Raw genomic sequence first — 5,926 nt, 5'->3', positions numbered from 1 at the left:
CTATTAAAAGTGTGAAAACTATTGTATCAAACACAACACTAATGCTATTATTTCTATCTTAGATAATAGGTTTCAAAACTGGATTAAAGATTATAAAATTGTTCAATTTACCTTAACGTAACCGGTACTATCACATTAAAGAGGGGACACTAATGATAAAAAAAAAAAGTTTTTCTCAGCCTTTGCCTTTTATCTTAACATAACTGGTAGCACAATCATCATATTAAAGAGGGAACACCGATGATATAAAAAAAGTATTTGCTCAACCTTTTCCATATTTGACCTACAATCATTCTATTATCCAAGATAACCAAGTGCTTTTGCTAAGCCTTTGGCCATATATTTTCCAGATAATCAATTCTATAATCTATAACCAACTCTGAGCATAAAAAAATGTAAGAAATTTCCATAGATACGATCATTTAGAAACATTATAAGAAACAAGAATGTTCAAATGCAAAATGTTTAAATATTTATCTTCATTTGCATTTGCGGTTGTAATTAAATAAAAATTGACACCACAATCCATGTATCCAGAAAGCCATTTTCTTTTGTCAAGTGTCCGGCAACTCTGAGTATTAAAGTCGTCAGCCGTTTCATTTGTACATATTCCAATCATAAATTCATAAGCTGTCTTTCCATAGCAATAAAGTCAAAATTATATTTGTTCATATTCCAATCACAAATCCATAAGTTGCCCTTCATAATCTGGTAAAAATTGGCAATATCAAGAGCCTATTAATCTACCTACACTAATAAAATAAATGCAATGTATTACACTAAATCATGCACTATTGCATGTCTCTATATAAACAAACCACTCACACTCAAATCCCATATCTTATATTCCAAGAGCCAACAATAACAGAATGACAACTATCACAAACTATTTCAACAAGTATGTCATTTTTCATCACATTAGCAAATTAAAAAAACTATTTTTTTATATTACTCATTTCTTATTTCTTTGTTTCAGGAGAAAGATCATCAACGACAACAAAGAACACACATTCCTTCGTGATCTACCCTCTATTGCAGATGATTGGAAAATAAAAGTGTGAGATTCATGGATATGGGACACTCTTAATACATATAGAAAAATGGAATTAATTAGCACTAATGTGGTTCTATTTGACGAGAAAGTTCTAATTTTTTATTGTCTAATAACTTTTCACTATCACCAAACTTACTCTTCTCTTGATTTCTAATTCTTACTCTTGATTTCTAACTGTTACAATACTTTCAGAGTAACTACATACATGATACTATTGGGAGAAATGTTGCAATTCAAGAACATTTTGAAAGAAGAAAAAAATATACGCGACCACAAATTTTATGGTCACGAAGAATAAAGGAAAATTGCATGTAGTTGAGAAAAATGCTTTGATGTTATAATTTGATGCTACAACTATAGTGAATGAAATAGCAAATGATAATAGCATAATTCCCCACCACATTTTTGAATTTGTGAACTTTGAAGATTTGCCAAAAGAAACAACATCCACTTTTTCAGATTCATTCTCTGGTTTTTTTATGTGCTCTATTAAAAAAACTACTTCCACACTTTATTGATTATATTAATTATTAATTGTTAAAAATTTTGATTTTCCATGTTTAAAGTACCAAAGAGGGACATGCCTCTCACAACAAGTTTTGCCTAAGAAATATGCAATGGTGTTGAACTCTCTAAAAATAAGCCTAACTTTCAAGCAATTCATCACCTCAATTACTAGATGACTAATGTGATTGAGGGTGTTAATTAGCTTCCATGACCGATTATATTTGAAATTCACTCACCCCACCGAAGAGAGGAAATACTTTTAATGACAATATTACTCAGCATGAACTGATGGTAAAAGAGAAAGACATTATAGATAACTTTTACTTCAGGCCCATATGTGAATCTCCAACTCGGATTCATATAGAAATAACCCTTACATTAAAATTTTATTACTTAATTTAAAATATTTAAAATTAACTTAATGATTTTTCATATTATTAAATAAATAAATTATTAAATTGTTTAAATTACTTCAATTCAAATTATTAAATGTCAATTATTAATTTAACTAATATTAATTATTTACACAAAGAGAACTCTAATATTATATATTGAAATGTCTTAACAACATTATTTTTAATTTTATTATATTTTATAATACAAAATATTTTACTATTTATTTAAACTATAACAATTTTCTATAACAATTTTATTTTCTGATGTATAAAAAACTATAATAATTTTTATAAAATGTTAAAAATATTGTAAATAAACCCGTGCAACGCACGGGTGTTATATCTAGTGTAATGGTATAGTGGTATATTGATTTAATTCAGTTTTGAAAAATAAAAAGGCACAAATTTTGGTGTGGTTTTCAATAAGGGTATATGTGGGAAAAAATATTAATTGAATTTTGAATTTTTAAAACTTTAAAAGATTTGAGTTAAATCACAAGTGCTAAAACTTCAAAAGATAAAAAACGGAGGGAGTAAAATTCAACTTTAAATAGGTGTGTTTAAACCAAATTTTATATCAATTAATGAACTCTTAAACCGTGTGCATTTCCTTAAACAACAACCATTTTGGAACAGAGAGAGTAATAATTACAAAATTCAAAAAATTGCAAAGTAGATTAATTAGAAGTAAATACCTAAAGGCATAATTATTAATGTTTCGGTTGGTGTCCTATTGTTATTATGTACTACCTCCGTTTCTATTTAATTGTCCACAAAGAGAAGAAACACACATATTAAGGAGTGCAATTAATTTTGTTAATTTTCAAGACAATATTACTTGTTTTCTTATTTAACCCTTTAAAATGTATTTTATATTTTCTCATTTATTGTTCCTGCAATGACATTTCTTGGAAAAACATCATTTAATGCTCTCTTGAAACTCTAAGTGGACAGATATATAAGAACATAAATTTTCAAAGTGGACAGATAATAAGAAACGGAGGTAGTATACAACAAGTTCACAAATAATTGTTACGGACTGAACGTGCTTAAGAGGATGTGTACTGGGATAAATCTAAGTATAGAACTCAAAGGACTAAGTTGTTTGTTACAAGAAAAAGTGAATAGAGAAGTGTTGGGTAGTCTCCTCTTTTTTTTGGCTGATTAGAAAAGAGAAGAGAAAATGTCACTTTTTTTTCATAATGATTTTTTAACCTAAATATAAATATTATAAATAAGCTCTAAATATATTGATATTTACAAGTATAAAATGGGAAAATTAAAAATAAAACGCCATGTACTCCTACTTTCTGTCCGATTTGTGGAGAGTCTAAAAAGTGGAAGACCCCTTATGTCTTTCACCTCTCTCCTTTCCAATGTTATCAAACCAAACACATTACACACACACACACACACATATATATATATATATATTTTTTTTTTTTTTTTTTTGAAAGTAGAAGCATATATTATTTAGAAAAAAAGGTTGGGAACATACTCTCCCAAGTGAGCAACAAAACAAGTTACTGTAAAAGAAGAAGGAAAAGAAAAAAATGTGCAACTAAACACAAATAACAGAAGCAAGCTACAGCAAAATTGCAGCATTAAGGGGTACAACAACAGCACAAAACCCCCTTGGACATTCTCACTCCAAGCAGTAGTAAAGCACTCAACACCCTCACAAGCATCAGCAAAGCTAAAGCCTTCTTGATGACAACAAAATAGTCTTGTAAACCAAGCTAGGCAAACAATGCAACCCAAAAATAAAATCAAACCAAACACATTTATTTTTCTCACCTCTCTTCTATTTCTCTTTTTGCTAATAAATAGATTGTAAATGAGTACATATCCACCGTTGATTTGATTTAAGTATATAGTTTTGTAGTGGAAAAAGGACATGATTTACCATTATTTGACATAAATATTGGTATTAGATGAAAAGTATTTGTTGATAGTAGATTTAGAAGGTGAAATGAGAGGAGGAAAGGAGCCATTTTTTCCTTTTTGAAAGATAAATGACTTATAAAAAGTGAAACTGGGGACAACACCCCTAAAAAAGAAAAGGAATCCTTAAATTAAATGAGAAAAAACTCAAATCTACGGGAGCCTCAGGGAGTAATTTTTAATGGGGATAATCAACGTAGATAAATTTGGAGGAAAATTATAAAATTCAAGTAAATAGAACAGTTGTGAGTTCTGATCAACCATCAAAAGAAGGATTGAGAAGAAAAAACACATGTCGATGAAGGAATACATACCCAAGATAAGTTGGGAAGATGTACCTAGACAAACAGATGAATGAGAACTCATTAACAACAAGGCATAACATTAATTCAAGTCTCAAGCATATGAAAGAGTGAGGAGCTTACCAAATCTCCTAGTCGAAATAATTGGAGATCAAACTACCTCTTATAATTTCATGAATTGTTTCAAGTATGGTGAAATTTTTAATGCTCAATGAATAAGAAATCTACCACATTTTCACATGAACATTCTCTATGATAATGGGTTAATATTTGTGATTTGTAAGCATTTATAATGGGATTACCTGATTCTGGGTATGATCGTCAGGGATAGCTTCAAAACGTGAAACAAAATTTGACCAACAATATAATGATTAAAAAAATCAAAAAGTTCCAAATTATATTAAATGGAAGTAAATACCCGAAGACGTAATTATTAATGAGCTGGTTGGTGTCGTATTTTATTATGAATACGAAAAATTTACAGGTAACTGTAGTGGTTTGAACGTGCATATGTACCATATCGCCCAAGTAGTATATGAATAAATCCTGGTTATTGGACTCAAAGGACTAAGAATGAAGTCCTAGTTTAAAAATTAAATTGATTGCATGTATTTGTTTTAAGAAGCATGTGGAATTGTACGATTCTCATGATAGAGTTTAGGGCATTGTTATTAGTACCACCCTGCATCTAATTATGTCACCCTTAAAGTGACAAAAATACTAAAATACTCTTGATTAAAAAAATACTAACTTTAATTGCCCACCACCCACCCTCTCCACTTGCCATCCTCCCTCCTCCTTCACCCACACCATTCATACCACCTCCATACCCTTTTACGTCCCTCACCAACTCGCTTCCGCAGGTAAGCTCATCGTCATTCATACTCATGTTTTTTCTATAATTAAATGCACTTTAAAGTGCGTCTGTGTCGCACTTTGAAAGTGCAGACAGAAACAATAGTAAGGGTATTTTTAGATTTTACGAATTTAAGGGTGACATGAATATACGTATGGAGTGACAACAATTCCCTAGAATTTGTGGTTGCACTCGTGGTATGACATGGCATAATTTTGCATAATTTAATCGTGATCTCTTATCCCTGGAGTCTTCCTCAATTAACGTAGAAAAAACTCATGTTTAAGTTAAACATGACCTATCCCTGTCACATGCTAAGATCAAGTTTAATGTTGCTCAAACACAAACTAGCAATAATAATAGACAATTTCAATCTCAACACAACAATCAATCTAAAAAAAATAGAATTACATCGTTGCAAAATCAAGAACAAATGTCAATTACACCTAATCCTAAAAATATTTAGAAGTGCATGTTAAAATGTAAAGAAAAGTCAAGATGAAGAAGACAAGTCACTTGGATTTGGAAGAACCCTGTCAATCCTAAGCTCATTTGACAGAACATAGATTTCCAAATTCAGAAAAAAGCTTGTTAAATGAGCCTTAAACTAACTAATAGTAGATGATAGAAACAACAGTACAGAAATTGAGACATATTACTATGTCAAATTCAGCTCCTCCTGAATCACGAGGTAAGAAAACAATCTGCTTAGTCCTGGAATTAAATTACTGAACTATGCCTTTCTTCAATAATTAAAAAATCAGCCATAATAAAAGTAATTACTGTTACCGGCTTAAGCATCATATACAAGAAAGCACTTTTAGTTATTTAAATAAAAGTGCTTTAACTTATGCAAATAGTACACGCC

The sequence above is a fragment of the Lotus japonicus genome, chromosome 1 (genome assembly GCF_012489685.1).
Source record: "Lotus japonicus ecotype B-129 chromosome 1, LjGifu_v1.2".
NCBI classification, from domain to species: domain Eukaryota; kingdom Viridiplantae; phylum Streptophyta; class Magnoliopsida; order Fabales; family Fabaceae; genus Lotus; species Lotus japonicus.
The sequence above is the reverse complement of the archived record's forward strand: the minus strand, read 5'-3'. Positions refer to the sequence as shown.